Here is an 18,883-nt window from a genome sequence, read left to right as displayed (position 1 = left end):
TAGGAAAGATGGGGCCAAGACTAGAAAAACAAATAAACCAGTTAGAAGACATAAAATAAAATGAGGAATTAATGACTGCCTGAGCCAAGATGTTAGCCATGGAATTGGCAGAAAGGATTGTAAAGGCACATGGGCAACAAAAAAAGAGGAAAGAAGCCAGGCACGGTGGCTTATACCTGTAATCCCAGCAAGGTAGGAGGATCACTTGAGCCTGGGAGGTTGAGGCTGCAGTGAGCCGTGATTGTGCCACTGCACTCCAGCTGGATGACAGAGCAAGACCCTGTCTAAAAAAAAAAAAAAAAAAAAAAAAAAAAAAAAAAAAAAAAGGAAGAAGAAGAAAGAACTGAAGATATATTCCAGGTTTCTGACTCTAATTATCAAGAGGAAGATTGGGCACTTGGTGATAAGAATAATGAAACACTACAATGATGGTATCTTCGTTTGTTGAGGCTGCTATAAAAAAAAAAAAAAATACTGGGTAATTTATGAATGCAAATTTATTTCTCCCAGGTCTGGAGTCTAAGAAGTCCGAGATTAAGACACCAGCAGATTGGATGTCTAGTGGGGCTCTTTCTGGGTCATAGATTGTGCCTTCTAGCTGTGTCCTCATGTGGTGGAAGAGACGGGGCAGCTCTCTGGAGCCTCTTTTATAAGGGCACTAATCCTAGTCATGAGGCATCTGTCCTCATGACTTAATCACCTCCCAAAGGCCCCACCTCCTAATGCTATCTCATTGGTGATTAAGTTTAACATATGAATTGTGGGGGGACAAAAACATTCAGACCACAGCAGGTAGGTTGCAGGAATTTAAACTGACTACCCTTGAAGTTTATGTGCTGTTGCAGTCACCCACAGAAATGAGATGAACCCTCACCCAAAGTTTGGCTCATATTTCAAGACTTAGCATACCACATATGCACCAACAAGGTATAAAAAGGTTTATTACTTACATAATGAGGCTTTCTAGGAAGAGCACGGCAGACTTCCTAAGCAGTTTTAAAATGACTTGAGAGAGTAGGAGAAGAAGCTGTTGGGATTTTTTTCATGGCTAGGACATGGCGCTTGGGTGAAAAAGCCCACACAGGGCAGGGACTGTATGGCTTGAATTTTCCACCAGCACCAAAATAGGAAACACCTATTTTGCACCATATCTGGATCTGGGCAAGCTTTCTTATCAAGTTGCTGAGATCCAGATATGGTACAAAAGGGAACAGGTGAGGACTTAAAACTTATCAAGAATCAAACATAAAAAATGATGTCAGACACAATTACATCTTCTTAGATCTAGTTTAACTACAACTAACAATATAGTTGTTACATTTTTATATGCTTTGAAAGTGATTATAATGGACACTGTTGTTGCCATCCCAACATTTATTCCACTCTTCCCACATTGTGCAGAGTACACCTAAGAAATTTAGGTGAAATTAACCTCACCTTTATCGCCATAGTCCAGTTAAGATAACCCAATCCCAACCTACGTTGTTCCCCTGGCCACAAGAAGTTGTTCAGGGTTGAGCAAATCAGCACCAATTACAGGACTTTAGCCCCAAAATTGTGGGATGTGGCTCCTTTCTCTCCCTTGATAAATGAGAAAGCATGTGGTTCTTGTTACTGAGGGCAGTCATCTTGTAACCAAGAAAATAAAAAAGCTGGAACCCTGATCAAATAAGCAAAGATTTATAACTCTGTATATAAGAAGAAGGATATAAAGAGTAAACTGTGAAAGTTTCAAATAAACACTTTTCTGCCTCCTTCCTTTTAATCTACTGGTTTCTTCTGTTATGGCAGCTTTTAAGTCAAATTAATACAGAGTTTGATTTTTCTACTTATCCTTACTGGTACTGAATATTAAGTCAGTTTGAATGTGTCATTATTATACTTCACCTTAAAATACTTTAGTGTATATAATGTGATATAAATGTACATGTGTGTTTCCAGATTTACCCTACCCTCTAATGATTGTCAGTTGCCATTAATATAGAATTTATACTCTAGGAATATTTTGTTGATAGGTAATCAGAAGAGCTTCACTCCAAATGTAGCCACCATTAGTGCTTATTATTATATGCCATTACCTGAGACCTTACTAATCAAAAAAATGAATGTTAAAAATAGGTTTTAATGGGTGAAATTAGTGGTTTGTTAATTAAGGTAATGGAAGTTGAAAATAGACTCTCATTAATGAATCAATGATGCTCACCATATGTAGATTGGATAATATATTTCAGAGACGGCTCCTACCTTACATGAGCAAGGTTATAGGAAGCTAGGAAACCCTGTAGCTTACACACTTAGAAATAGTACCCTTCAAATTTCAAACCTGAATGTCTAAAATTTCAGTAATCATAGCATGTCAAAGGTGGAAAAGTTTAGTGTTCTGCTTAACGAAGGGGAGAATCATATTCATTATGAAGATTACTAGAGACATCATGCCCATTATGGAGATAAGGAATAAAACATTATTGCCTTTCCCTCTACCCTGCAAGTTCATTTTTTAAATATGCCCAATGAAGATATCAAGATAAGCTATTAAACTAAATTTAGACCAGCAGAACATGAAGGATAACTAGGAAACAGAAATTCCAAGATTAAAAAAACCAGGGCTAGACATGGTCTCTGCCACGGTTACTTGCCTACAGAAATAACAAGAAGCAAATAGTTCTGAAACCTAATATTTAAGGGAAAGTATATTGTTAAATAAACCTCAAGGCTGACTTATGATAACCTGTAACTATTTAATCTTAGGAGTATCCTCAAATATCTAAACTCAGCCTAATAGGAAATGAGCTGGCAAAATAATGCAACCTCCCAAAAAGAGGATCTTCCCCAATGACCACCTCAGATTGGGCAGTGGAGGACACAGAGAGCGAAACAGTAACTGCTGATTCTAAAGAACACATACCACTGCCAACCAGCAGTTCTAATTATTCCTGTCTATAGAATATGACAGGGATCAGAAACCACTGTGTCCCCTTTTTTTTCTGTTTTTTGTTTTGTTTTGTTTTTTGAGACAGAGTTTCACTCTTGTTGCCCAGGCTGGAGGGCAACGGTGCGATCTCAGCTCACCGCAATCTCCACCTCCCGGATTCAAGCAATTCTCCTGCCTCAGCCTCTCGAGTAGCTGGGATTACAGGCATGTGCCACCATGCCCAGCTAATTTTGTATTTTTCATAGAGACAGTGTTTCTCCATGTTGGTCAGGCTGATCTTGAATTCCCAAGCTCTGGTGATCTGCCTGCCTCAGCCTCCCAAAGTGCTGGGATTACAGGTGTGAGCCACCGTGCCCAGCCTGTGTCCCCTTTGCAATTGGGAGTTTTTATTGCAGTGATGTTGACCTTTCTTTTTCATTGCTTTTTGCATTTATTGTGAGAAGATGTTTGTCATTAGTTGCTAGACCATAAGGAAGGTAACTCCAGGTAAGCCTAACGTATTGTATTAGTCCAATTTCTCACTGCTGTAAAGAACTTCCCAACACTGGGTAATTTATAAAGGAAAGAGGTTTAATTGACTCACAGTTTTGCATGGCTGGGGAGGCCTTAAGAAACTTACAATCATGGCAGAAGGAGAAGCAGGCACATCTTACATGGTGGCAGGTGAGAGAGAGAGCATGAGCATGTGAAGAAGGAACTGTCGAACACTTATAAAGTCATTAGATCTCATGAAAATTCGCTCACTATCATGATAACAGTATGCGGGAGCCCCCCCATAATCCAATCACTTCCTTCTCTCAACACATGGGGATCACAGGTCCCTCCTTCAACACATGGGTATAACTATTGGAGATGCGATTTGGGTAGGGACACAGAGCCAAACCATATCACATATTGTGGAGTGAAAGAGAGGGAGTGGAGAAAAGAAAGATACATGCTAATTACAATGGTTGGGGAGCGCAAGGGTATACTACAGTGGACCTGGTACTTGTTACTCAAACATGCATTTTACCCTTACCCCATTGTGTAGCTTTCAGCTGTGTTCAATGAGATTGACCCCATTGCTTTTCCAAGAGTGAGTCCTGATTGGTCTAAGCTAAAAGTTACCCCAACCTCCTTGGCACAGTTATTGTGAGGGCACAACCCTGTCCTAGGCCAATCATAGCATTACCCTAATCATACGAATTATTTCAGGGATTATCCAACAAGTACAAACCTCAGGACAATTGTTCGATAGTTGTCAGGAAGAACTTTCTATAAGTGATGAAACCTGTAACCCCTCCTGCTTTTAACAACCAATTTGTGACTATAAAGGAAACCAGTCTGAGGACAAAGCAGATGCAGACAGTAAAACTAAATTGATATAATTCAGGGAAATGGAGCTGAAATTTTGATCAAATCAGTTCTAAAGCTTCCTTCATCTCCATGGGACTTTTCATTTATGTGAACAATCCGTTCTGTTGTTTAACCTAGTTTGAATTAGGGTATCTGTTACTTGCAATCCCAAATGTTTTAACTGATAGAAAGATTCTGTATTTCTAACCTCTTATTAAATGTTAGAAAATGAATTGTCTTTTTATAAAAATGGAAATGAGCCGTAACTACTTTATTCTGTGTCCATGCTCATGCCAAAGTAAGGTTGAATATGAGCTACTCTTCCAAAGTGCAGTTCTCTCAGATTCGTGCGCCACTCAGCTTCCCACATTAAACCAATAGAAAAGTATTTCAAATATTTATCTGTAACATTGTGTATATACAAAGTATTTAAAGAGTAAGCTGTGAAAGTTTTAAATAACACTTTTCTGGCCCTTTCTCTAATCAGGTCTCCTTTGGATTCAGTGCTGCACATAATCCATTTATGAAATCTCCATTACCTAGGAGACACATGATCCCTAACTTCTCACTCCTTTGAAAATTGTCACTGGTCACCATATTGGCTTGCCTGGTTTAGCCGAACTCACAACTGGGCAAGAATCACTCCATTAAATTGCTTCAAGTATCTCAGAGCCTAATACAGAAAATAAAGCCCAAGCCAGAAAGAGGAGAGAGCCATGATTTCATCTGTGTAATCATTACAATAATTTCATAAAATTAATTTGTATGGTAAATTGCCTTCAACTATTATCTCCAAATAACTAAAAAATGTAGTGACTATCAATAGAAAGTACATGTGTCCACTCTATTTCCTTTACTCTTCATTACATACTTAAAAAACATAAATAAATAACTTTTATTTGTGAAATTAAACTTTCTAAAAATGAAAATTTATGCTGGAATATTTTTTATATTCTGGATTAATTTAAACATCTAAATATTCACATAATTTTTAATCATTTATTAAACAACATACCTCTGGCTGCTAAATTTTACTTTAAAAAAAATTCAACCTTTACTCTAGATTTAGGGGATACATGCGCAGGTTTGTTACAAGACTATAATGCACATTGATGAGGTTTGGAATATGATTGAACTCATCACCCAGGTAGTGAGCATAGTACCCAATAAATAGTTTTTCAGCCCTGCCCCCACTTCCTCCCTCTTATTGTAGTCTCTAGCGTCTATTGTTTCCATCTTTATGTTTGTGCATACCCATTGTTTAGCTCCCACTTATAAGTGAGAACATGCAGTATTTAGTTTTATGTTTCTGTATTAATTCACTTAGGATAATGGCCTCCAGCTCCATCCAAGTTGCTGCAAAGGATATGATTTCATTCTTTTTTATAGCAGCATAGTATTCCATGGTGATTATGTACCACATTTTCTTTATCCAGTCCACCATGGATGGGCTCCTAGATTGATTCCGTGTCTTTGCTATTGTGAATAGTGCTGCAATGAGCATACAAGTGCCTTTGTCCTTTCAGTGGAACGATTTTCCTTGGGGTATAAACCCAGTAATGGGATTTCTGGATTGAATGGTAGTTCCATTTTTAGTTCTTTGAGAAATCTCCAAACTGCTTTCAACAGGGGCTGAACTACTTTACATTTCTGCCAAGAGTGTATAAGAGTTCCCCTTTCTCTGCAGCCTCACCAACATCTGTTATTTTTTATTTTAAATAGTAGCTCTTCTAAATGGTGTGAGATAGCATCTCATTTTGGGTTTGATTTGCATTTCTCTGATGATTAGCGATCTTGAGTATTTTTTCATATGTTAGTTGACCACATGCATGTCTTCTTTTCAGAAGTGTCTGTTCATGTCGTTTGCCCACTTTTAACGGGGTCGTTTTCCGCTTGTTGATTTAAGTTCCTTATAGATTCTGGACATTAGACCTTTGTTGAATGCATGGTTTGTTAATATTTTCTCCAACTAAATGCTACTTTTTATGATACACATTAAAAAATCAAAAAGCAAGCTAGGCTTTACATCTGTATTAAACAGTTGTATTGCTTCCTTAGTAGTTACTCCACCACTTTTGCAGATGTAGCAAGCAATACTCTGGGCAGAAAGCCAGGCAAGAGCTACTACGACTAAGATAAATTGAGTTTGAACTAAACTTTTTCAAAATTTCTGGTGCACCACAAAATTTACACATCATGAGAAAACTCTAAAGTTTGAAAAGTGGAGTTTGAAAGAACACAGTTGAACCCTAAGCAGCACTCTCTTGAGAGCCTGATCACTCTTTTAACTTAACAAGAACAAGTAAAGTGTTGTATGTGAGTAGTGGAAGGTCCTCCTGCTTTTTCCTCTTTCTTTAGGTTAGGGATTTCACATGATCGTAATGATAAAAGGGAATTTTGTGTTCTTATGTCAAACTTTAACCTAACTTTGAGAAAAAATTACCCAAACATCTGAAAGAAAATTATCTCTATTGGGGCCTAACTCTGCCTGTAAATTTGTTATATTGTAAATTCAAGAATATTTGGCTTCCAATTTAAAATATAAATAAATAAAAGACTAGTCAAATTTTTGATAACATTTTTATAAGTTTGAAGACATAAGGACATAAAGTCAGAGAGTGTATTAAGTCTGCAGTGTATTAAGTCTTCCTCTGGTAGTAAGTTACAAACCCACTGTGTTTTTAAGGGAAAAAGGAAATTCACGAAGAGCTAAGGCATTATTTTGCCTATTATACATATTACGTATTAGTTTCATACACTTATCAGACTGTTTGCTTAAGATGTGTATCTTAAACCCTAGAGTCATAGATAATTTGCCTAATAATTTTCTACCAAAGTTATACAATTTAACAAATGTTGATAATGCCTTCACTAAAGATTAAGTAGCAGTAAAATTAGCTTTTAGTTTAATGAAGTCATATTTTTAGTACAATTACGTTTGTAAGATACCCATAAGTTAATCTCTTATGGAAATATTTGATAATTAAGCTCCTGAGTAAAATATGGATTATAAGAATCCTATTAAAATAATATGAATAACACCATGTTCTTTGCTTTCTAAGAAAATGTTATCAATTCTTAATCACCATATGATTACCTCTTGCATAGGCAACATTTCCCTAAATTTATAATAACATAAATATCCATTGTTAATAATCTGTAGTGACATGAATATGCTTTATAATCACTATATATAGCTATGGGATATATTTAACTCCTAATTATATTTATTCACTAAAATACACATGCATTTGAGAGAGCAAGTCACTGTCTATAGAAATTTACTCTTGTATTCACTTCAACAAAATTATTCTGTCCTGATTTTCTGACTTTTAAGACTATTCTTTACGCAGTTCACAGTCTCCTTTCACCTTCTTCATTGTAGCTATGCTGCACGTTTGTACCCTTTGTTCTCTTCTCACTTGGATTTAGGCATTCTCCGGTAATCTTTTCTATTCATCACAAATGATATCACCTTAATGTAAATAATTCTGGAATACATATGTATCTTCTACATAAACTTGTTTGTCAATCTACATTAATGTATTCTACATACCCACCCGAAACCCATTTACCATATTCACATTTGATGATCCGATGAAAGTTTTGTGTTTTTTTTTAATTATTCAGTCCAGAATTATCTAAGAATAGCTAAGGATAGATTTCAGTTAAGACTAGATTTTATAGCTGCCTACTAGATATGTACATAGATGTTCCACAAGAAATTAGAACTTATGTGTTCCAAAACAAAATTATCATCTGTCCTCCACACAACCTATCCAACCTCCTTGCTCAGTTGTTTTTGTAAGCACTTGCATTAGTTAGAACATTAGTTTCAGCTCCTTTAACAAAGACTCCGAAATAATTGTGACTTAAACAAGATAAGTTCTTATTTTTAATCTCACATAAAAGCATAAGCCTACGCAATCCAGGGCAGATATAGTGGCTCCATGTAAGGAGACACTACTTGACTTCCTTACATCTTGTTATTCTCCCATTTTCAACATATGCGTCCTTCCCACGGTCCAATATATGTGCTCCAATTTCTGCCATTATGTCTGCATTCTAACTAGCAGGAAAAGGGAAAGGGGGAAGTGAAAGGCATACTTCTTCTTTATCAGAGCAGGACACAGAAGGTAAACATTTTACTCTCATATCTCACTGGCTAGAACTTGGCCACATAGCCATACCTAGCTACAGGGTAAGTTTCAAACTGCGCTCTTTGTCTGGGAAGCTTTGTGGCCTGCTAAAACTCAGGAATTTTATTATAATGAGGAGAAGGATGATATGTAGAGGGGAATAACCACTGGTTCTTTACATATACAGTTCCTTAAATGCTTTTGCTGTCCTTCTTCTACTTCATGGCTGCTACTGCCTTATTAATGTATATTTATTCTTTCCATGTGAATGCATATTGAATGATATTTGATCCTGTAATCTGAGTGGGATAGAAAAGAATGCATTCCCCAAACCAAAGACCACAGGCCATGTACCTAAGGCCATGTTGATTCACTCTAATAAAGATACCACATCTGGCATAATAACTGTCAGAAGGGCTAGTACTACCTGGTTGAGCTTGAGGAAGTCTATAGTCATTCTTCAGGATCCATCCTATTTTTTCAGAAGGAAGACAAGTGAATCCAGGGCATGGGTATGACCATTTCTGTGTCCTTTAGATCTGGGGTTAGCAAACTTTTTATGTACAGGAAGAGATAGTTAACATTTTAAGCTTTATAAGTCAGGTGGTCCTTGTTGCAACCAGTGGGCCCACTATAAGCTGAACCTGGACAGAATTCCATTTTTAAAACTGGCCTTCACATGCTCCAACTATAAATTAAGGCCTTGATGATGTGGTGGCTCTCCTAGTATCAGTGTCAACTAAATGTCTAGCTGGTTCGCATTACCCAAGTGTATTAGTCCATTTTCATGCTGCTGTAAAGAACTTCCCTGAGACTGGGTAATTTATAAAGGAAAGAGGTTTAATTGACTTACAGTTCTGCACAGCTGGAGAGGCCTCAGGAAACTTACAATTATGGCAGAAGGGGAAGCAGGCACCTTTTTTTTTTTTTTTTTTTTTTTTTTTTTGAGGCGGAGTCTGGCTCTCTTGCCCAGGCTGGAGTGCAGTGGCCGGATCTCAGCTCACTGCAAGCTCCGCCTCCTGGGTTCACGCCATTCTCCTGCCTCAGTCTCCCGAGTAGCTGGGACTACAGGCGCCCACCACCTCGCCCAGCTAGTTTTTTGTATTTTTTAGTAGAGACGGGGTTTCACTGTGTTAGCCAGGATGGTCTCGATCTCCTGACCTCGTGGTCTGCCCGTTTTGGACTCCCAAAGTGCTGGGATTACAGGCTCGAGCCACTGCGGCAGGCACCTTCTTGACAGGAAGCAGGAAAGAGAAAGAGCAAGAGCAGGGAAAACTACCTTACAAAACCATCAGATCTCATGAGAACAGCATGGGGGAAACTGCCCCCATGATCCAATCACCTGTCTCCCTCAACACATGGAGATTACAGGTTCCTCCCTCAACATGTAGGGATTACATTTTCTGATAAGATTTGGGAGGGGACAGAGAGCCAAACCATATCATCAAGTAAATCTCCTTTGGTCCCTTTGAAGAAGGACTAAGGGAATCACTACCAGGTGCACTTGCTATGGCATCACAGGGTCCATCCCCAGGAGACCCAAACATTTCAGTGAATGAGATACAGGTCTGAAAATTGACTCAGGCCCATAAACTGGACAAGGGATTATGACACAATAAAGTGTCACTCTGTTATTCGTGCTTGATTTCTTCTAACAGTAAGTGCCGAGTGATTCCATTGTCACTACCAATTTATTTTGTCTCTAGCATTGTCAAATTCTATTAATATGTTCCATAATTCTGTGGTTCTTTCTGGGCTGCCACTCTGACCTTGTTGATGATCACAATTATTTAAAATCCCTGGCTTCTGGCAGTTAAATGACACACCTGGCCTCTGTTTTTCCAGGGTTCTATCAACTTCTTTGTTATCAATGAGTCAGGTTTTGTAATGGCCTCTTGTACAGTGACCTCTGGCCTAAAGAGGAGCATCACTATTCTGCTTTTTAGTGCTGCTAGTGCTTCTTTCACCAGCTCATTCATTATAGCATATCCTTTGGGCCTTCCCATGGAACATATTCCTCTCAGTCTTCCAGCCTTATTTGTATTTTCATTCCAGCATGCTTATTTTCCTCAGCCTTTCCCTTCCTCAACCTTCTTCCATGGCAATCCTAGCATTTCAACTTTGCTTATTGTTGACCATCTATCTTGGTTGGCATATAACCATCTTTGAAGTTCAGCTACTCTGACTATAAAGTCCTAGTCTTGGTCTTCATCTTTCTCCAGCCTCCTCCTGCAGGAAATGAGAGCTGCTTTTTTATGCCATCAAAGGAGCCCTCTGACAAACTCACTTGGTTTTTAATTGCTTGTTATTCACTCTGATTTTTTCATTATCTTTGTGTAGAGCATCAATACCGCTTAGCAATAGCCATCCAATTCCTTTATCTTTATCGCTACTTTATTCCCCATACATCTCAAATACATCTGATTCATCTGGCCAGTTCACAAACAGTGAAAATGTTCACAATTTGATTACTACCTTGTGATAATAGCTGTTTGTGCTCCATTTACCACAAGTAATGCCAGGAGGCAATGAATGACTTAGGCCAAAAGCCCATCACCTACTCTCTTGGACCAGTCCTGGTACCAAATTCATGTATTGCATTCTCAGGAAGCAGAAGCCAAGACAAGAATTTCAGCATGCAGGATGTTTATCAGGGATCAAACCTTTGATAGGAAGTGAAGTGAAACAGCATTGGTCAGAGAGAGAAGTTGAACTGCGATATAGACACAACAGAACTTCAGCCAACTCAGCAGAAAGCTCTGGAATAGATATGTCTATCACTGTTGTCCTGCATTTGTATTCAGACTTCTCTCCTTTACCAGATGCAGATTGCCCTGGTAAGAGTAGGACCTTGGAAAAGACTGCTGTCTGCACCTGAATAGACAGGAAAAGAGCTGACAGCTATAAATTACTGGCCATACTTCCTGCAGCTGCATAGGAAATCCTCTTTGAAGAGGAATCTGGGGGTGCATCTCAGTGTCTAGCACATTAAACCACTGGGAAGTTTCTCTGTGGATGAAGCACTCTCATCTTTGTTTTTGAACATGCTGTTTCCTCTTCCAGACATAATCTTCCTTTTGTTGGTCTCCTGGATAGCATCTGTCCATCCCTGGAGATTCAACTCAGACTCAACCTCCTCTGGAAAGCCTTCTCTGAAAATTCCAGATTATATTAGCTGCCTATTCTCTGAGGCCTCATCACACTTCATTTATACCAACATTATAGCCATTCACAAACCACATTGTAATAATTTGCTTATACCTTTTGCCCTATATATTATGAACTCCTTGAAGACATGGATTATGTGTTTATTTTTGTATCCACAACATCTAAAACCATGTCTTTCACATAAGAAACACCATGTAGAAAATCTGAAAGAATTAACCCAAAAAAAACCCTCCTAGAACTAATAAGCAATTATAACAAAGTTGCAGGATGCAAGTTTAATATACAAAAGCTAAATAAATTCTTACCATATGATCCAACAATCATGCTCCTTGGTAATTAACCAATGAATTGAAAACTTATGTCCACACCAAAATCTACACATGGATATTTGCAGTAGCTTTACTCATAATTACCAGCACTTGAAAAGAACCATGAGATCCTCAGAAGTGAGTGGATAAATGAACTATGGTGTATGGTATACCAGACAATGGAATATTATTCAACATTAAAAGATAATGAGCTATCAAGTCTTGAAAAGACAAGGAAGAAACTTAAATGCATATTGCTAAGTGAAAGGAGCCAATCTGCGAAAAGCTACATACTGTGCTTCTAACTATATGACATTCTGGGAAAGGTAAGACCATAAAGACAGTTAAAAGATCAGTGGTTGACAGGGATTGGCGGGAGGAAAGGATGAATAGGCAGAGCACAGAGAATTTCTCAGACAGTAAAACTATTCTGTAGGTACTACAGTGATGGATATGTCATTATACATTTGTCAAAACCCATTGAATATATAACATCAAGAGTGAACCCTCATGTAAACCATGAGCTTTGTGTGTAATGATGTGTCAATGTAGGTTTATCACCTGTAACACATGTACTCTAGTAGTGGGGGATGTAAGGCATGTGTGGGGACAGGGACTATATGGGAACTCTGTACTTTCTACTCAGTTTGTGAAACTAAAACTGCTCTAAGAAATGAAGTTTATTAATTAAAAAACTGTAAAGCCTTATATAAAGATAAGATGTCAACATTATATAAAAATTGTCAAAGTCATTTAAAATATGCCATTTAAATTCTATGACTTAGTGGTTGTCTTTTATTTGAATGCTATCCACCAAAACAAATTAGATATAAGAAAAAGTAAACTAAGGACTTTATATAATGCATTATAATATTGTGGTGTATCACTTACAATGCTGTCAATTTTCCTATTTGATATATAAATATTTGCTTTATTTTAGACGGTTTCAATACAATACAAAACACAGATACATTGTATTTGATCAAATGGTGATGGCGTATATTGGTAGATATTTATTCAAAGACTGAACATTTAATAATGAAAAAAACTGCTGGAAAGTAATTAAGGAAGTTGGTAATCAGTTCATTAATCAGGTATATCTGCTGTACATTATACGGAAACAAATTGAAAAGGATCCTGTGCTAGCCAGAAATTCCCTCTCAAATGTAGTCAAAATAGAAGATTAAAAACAAACAAAATAAAAATAAAACTGAGTAGATTATTTCTACAGGGAAATTGAAATTTGATTTATACTATTTCTCCTTATGGTACCTTTTAAGCTACATAATATGCAATACAAAAATTGAGTTTAAATATATATTACACACACAGTTAATATCTGTTGGTTTAAAATCATTATTCATTAATGTCTGATATCATTAGAAACAGAGTTTTACAGTTAAATGAACTTAGATGCAATTTTATTTGAACTCCTCTCTGAATTCAGGAAACTATTACCCACATTTAAGTAACAAATCAGCAGAAACCGGCAGGAAAGCGTCTCACAGAAGGCTTTCTTATTTGAAAGCAAAATAAATTAACAATACGTAAAAACCAGTTTACTGAGTTTGCACATAAATGGCCTCAGACAATTAAAAGATTGAGAGTCGGCCGGGCGCGGTGGCTCACGCCTGTAATCCCAGCACTTTGGGAGGCCGAGGCGGATGGATCACGAGGTCAGGAGATCGAGACCATCCTGGCTAACACGGTGAACTCCCGTCTCTACTAAAAAATACAAACAATTAGCCGGGCGTGGTGGCCGGTGCCTGTAGTCCCAGCTACTCTGGAGGCTGAGGCAGGAGAATGGCGTGAACCCGGTAGGCGGAGCTTGCCGTGAGCCCAGATCTCTTCCCTGCACTCCAGCCTGGGCGACAGAGCGAGACACCACCTCAAAAAAAAAAAAAAAAAAAAAAAAAAAAAAAAAAAAAAAAAAAAAAAAAAAAGAGAGTCAAGAGAGAATGTGGTTCTTATATAATTTTTTTTTCTGTTTTGAAAAATTGCACCCTCACTCTGGCCCTCCAGTTTCCTCCTTACCCCCTTTTTTGGCTCTTAAATAATTTAAACTTTCAACTGCATGATAGAAAACGTAAAGAAAAATTACATTTCTATTTTAGAAGGTTCTGGATGATCAATCAGTTGCTTAGAGTTTGAAGAGTCAAAATTTTGATAAATGGGGACGTATTTTTAACAAGTTTAACACTCCGTTAAACAAGAAAGCATTTATTCTATATTTTTACAAGTCTTTTTTTCCAGTAAGGATATTTACACTTATTTGTAGATCATCCATTATTTGTATAACTTTTACAAAATGCAGATTCCTGAAGTTAGGAATAGAATTAAAAATGGACAAATATACTTGTGTACAAACAGGAAATAGAGTTGATTTCAGAAGTTAGTGAACATTAGACACTGGGTTGTTTGTGTACCTCCTAGAATGTGAGGTTTGAGCAGTTTCATACCTGTTCTGAAGCTTTCATTATTGATATAACTGTGAATGGTATTCAGTCAGCTGGTAATAAATAATATCACCCAGAAATATGGCAGTTTTGATACGGTCAAAAGCCACACAGACATGTGGTCCTTCCAAATCAAAGAGTACTTCTAAAGTTATAAGATTGGTTACTTCCAAATCAAAGAGTACTTCTAATGTTATAAGATTGGTTATTTGATTTTTGGACTTCTCTTTAAGAATGAGAAATTTCTGTGTTTTTATATATGCAATAAGACTTGTTTATGTGAATGTAGAGAATTTAACATGTCAATTACACAGAATTTGACTTCCCTGCAAGCTGAGGACAATATGTGATATGGTTTGCTTCTGTGTCCCCACCCAAATCTCATGTCAAATTGTAATACTCAGTGTTGGAGGAGGGGCCTGGTAGGATGTGATTGGATCTTGGGGGCAGATTCCCCCTTGCTGTTCTTATGATAGTGAGTTCTTACAAGATCTGGTTGTTTAAAAGTGTGTAGCACTTCCCTCTTAGCTCTCTCTCTCCTGCTGCGCCATGTGAAGATGTGCCTGCTTCCCCTTCACCTTATGCCATGATAGTAAGTTTCCTGAGGCCTCCCCAGCCATGCTTCCTGTATAGCCTGTGGAACTGTGAGTCAATTAAACTTCTTTTATTCATAAATTACCCAGTTGTATGTAGTTCCTTATAGCAATGCTAGAACAGATTAATACAACATACTTTACCATTGTTTTCATACAATGCTTTGGGGGTGTATGAAGATGCAGGGAAATGTCACAGTGGAAGTAATAGCACAATTTTTTGAAAAGCTTGGGTTGGTAAGACTCATTACAAATATTCTGGATCCATTTTTGGCTAAATGAAGAGGAAAATTTTACCAACTGATGGCCATTTGATGACCCGCATGGAAAGAATTAGTAGGCACAGGAGAGCATACAATTGAGAGAAGTGATCACATCACAAAATGTGACATAATTATTTGGCACTAACTGGCATCCTAGGCACGGAGAGTGAATTATATTCTCAACTCTGAATTTCCCCCTCTAGATTACCCATGTGGCTCACCAGAGGGCAGTGTGCAGTAATCAACTCTTTTGCTTCCTGCATTGGATGTCTCCTATGGAAAACCCAATGTCAAATAATCAGAACCAGACAACAAGCAAGACAACAGGTTATGAAAGTTGTTTATCAGATTTGTTGTATCTGTGCCCTGTACATGGAATTCTTAATACTGAAAAATTAACCAATTACCACATGAGAGATCATTTAATAAGTTTAGTAAATTCTGTATAATAGTTTCAATTTCATGACAATGATTTTTGCATTGCTGAGGTCAAGTCTCTCTTTTAGACTAAAAATGTATAATATCCACTGGTGGATAAATTGCCTTCCTTCACATATCTCACACCTGAATTCTCAAGAGTTTCCAACATTGGATACAGATTTATTCAGCAAATATTAATTGAACAATTAGAATGTGTGATATAACAAGATAAAGTACCTATAAATCCTGCTTACAAGAAGCTTGAAATCTATCAAGGGATTAAAGTGTAAATGAAAATTAATACACGATAAAAATTACATAAAGTGGGAGTTACATATAAAATACTAAGAATTCGGTGAATGAAAAGATGAAGGCATTCAGACAGAGTTCAGAATTTGAGCTGAGTCTCACAGGTGAGGGAGAAATCATTTGGACATATTGAGATTAATGAAAGCACATGCCAAATAAAGAAAACATCATGGATGCACAAAATTAAAGGACCTAGATGGTTAGGCTGTATGAAAGGTAGTAGTAGGAGTGGGAAACAGGGCTAGAGAGTCATACAGTGAATATGTCTCTGAGTGTACTGAATACCAGGCATACTCCAAAAACTAAACTGACAACAGGAAGTTGTTATAGGAGTAAAAGATCAGTTTCAGCATTTTATACTAAAAAAAATTGAAATAGCAGTTTTTTGTGAGATGGACTGATAAATATCTCCCAAAGGTAGGGAGATCTGTTAAAAAGCTATCTCATTAATCTTGTAGGCTTTGAGATTGAATAAAGAAGGCAAGCAAGGGATTCTGTAAAAGTAGAATTGGTATGAGTAAAAACTAAGTAGATGTGAGTGGGGTAAAGAGAGAAAGAAGTCAAAACATAGTCTGAGGTTTTGAGCCGATGTGGGAGGATGATGACTTCATTCATTGAAATACAGGACCCAGGAGAAGGAGATTTGGGAAAGAAATTGGTATGTTTACCAAAAATCTTAAATAAAAAAATCCTAGTCAAAATCCTTATGAAGCTAAATAGTTTCTTATCTTTTCATCTTTTGTAAATTAATTCAGATACATTTGGAGAACTCATTATTCTTGATACCTTCAAAAATCTACAGAAGCAACGTTTTGTTTACTAGAATGTTTTGCAATTGTTAAAAGTGAAAATCAGAGGGCTATATTGTTCACTTAAGGTTAACAACTTGAATTACATCATCACAATAAATGGGAGGAGCTGCAAGGTGTCCTCCCACCACTGAGGAAAATGAGGCTTGTTAAACTTAGTTGTTAGTAAAAATTTAAATGTACCCTAATTTTAGCAAATGGAAAATTTCCGCTTAACACGGAGACAATTGCAACCTTTCTTCTATGTAATCATGTTCTATACGTTTTTCTTTCTAATAAAAAAAGATAGAACATTTGAAGGACTCGATAATAATCCCATTGAAGAAAAAAAAGAATAAAATATAACTCCCTAATAAAAGCTTATTTTATGTGTTAACTGAAAATGACTGTGATGGAGTCCCATTTGCTCAAATATATTGTAATATTTTCCCCTAACTTGGTTAACAGTTACAAAACCCAGAGACCAAGCTGTAAAAGAAACTTTTCCAAGCTGAAGCATCTGCTTTCGTGGCAATTGTTTCAATCAATTGTATAGAAAGTTTTGGAGTTGTCTTGAGTTCATCTGTTAATTTGTCTACTCAAATTAAGTATATGACATTATAAGTAGCATAGACTTATATTTCTTGGTCACCAAAAAAACAAAATCTAGGAGCATATTTTTGCCACATGAGTTTTACAATCATATCTTTCTTGACCCCTGAAACACCTACTAAACAGATATCTCTTGCTGGTACTTATAGACCCTATAGCTTGAATTTTTTTTCTGTGTAAACAACAGAGGAGTCCTCTACATATTAATCATGTTCTCTCCACCCTGCCCTCCTACCTATATAATTATTTGGAACAAAAATTAGCCTCTAGTATTGACGAGCTATTGTGCTTTGTATTTTAATGTACGTGTGGTCAAATTGGAATTGAAAGGCTTTATGCAATTTGTCAGAGTCACTTTGATTGGTCACCTACTTGTGCTACTGCATTCATGATTTCAGCACCCTCAGGACATTGGGTGAACTTTTAGAAAATGAGACCACCACATTGTACTGTGATTGCCTCCTCTCTTGTTAATATACCCCTAATGGAATCTAAGCCATCTGAGGGGAAGGACAGCGTCTACTTTAGGAATTTCTCTGAATGCCTGAACTCTTTAGAAAACAAGGAGGGAGTGAAAAGTTTATCTTGTGCCAAGACTACTGACAGTAGGAAAATTCACAACATTGGCTGGTATCCTAAAGGGAAGAAAAGGGAGTATTAGGGAAATTAGGTTATAATTATTATCTAAAATGGGAAAGCATAAGAGAATTAAAAATCCCTAGTTTTCCTTTCCTTAAATATCTACCTAATGTGTCTTCAAGTATTTATGTATGAAAGCATGTGTTTATTTGTTCATTTAATTGTGATAAAATATACCTAACATAAAATTTACTTTCTTAACCACTTTAAGTGTACAGTTCGGTGGCATTATGTACATTCACATTGTCGTGCAACCATCATCACCATGTCTCCAGTACTCCCTTTACCTTGCAAAACTGAAACTCTGACCCATTCAGTAACTCTCCTTTCCCCCCATCCCACCAGCCCTTAACAGCCACCATTCCACTGTCTGTCTTTATCAATATGACTACTCTAGATTCTTCATGTAAGTGAAATTACGTAGTATTTGTCTCTTTCTGACTGGCTTATTTTGCGTAGCATAATGTCCTCAAGGTTCATCCACATTTTAGTACATGTCAGATTTTCTTCCTTTTTTAAGGCTAAATAACATTGTATTGCATGCGTACACTACATTTGGTGTATCCGTTCCTCCATCCATCAGTGACACTTGGGTTGTTTCCACCTTTTGGCTTTTGTGAATAACGCTGCTATGTACATGGGTGTACAAGTATCTCTTCAAGACCCTGCTTTCAATTCTTTGGAGTATATACCCAGAAGTAGAATTGCTAGATCATGTGGTTATTCTTTTTTAAATTTTTCTGATGAATCACTATACTATTTTTCCATAGTGACTGCACCATTTTACCTTTCCACCAACAGTGCTCATTTTATCGGCATCCTCACCAACACTTATTCTCTGTTTTCTTTTTTGATAGCAGCCATCCTAATGAGTATAAAGTGGTATTTCCACGTAGTTTTGATTTGCATTAACCTAATGAT

This window comes from Chlorocebus sabaeus, chromosome 11 (genome assembly GCF_047675955.1).
Source record: "Chlorocebus sabaeus isolate Y175 chromosome 11, mChlSab1.0.hap1, whole genome shotgun sequence".
Classification (NCBI taxonomy): Eukaryota; Metazoa; Chordata; class Mammalia; order Primates; family Cercopithecidae; genus Chlorocebus; species Chlorocebus sabaeus.
The sequence above is the reverse complement of the archived record's forward strand: the minus strand, read 5'-3'. Positions refer to the sequence as shown.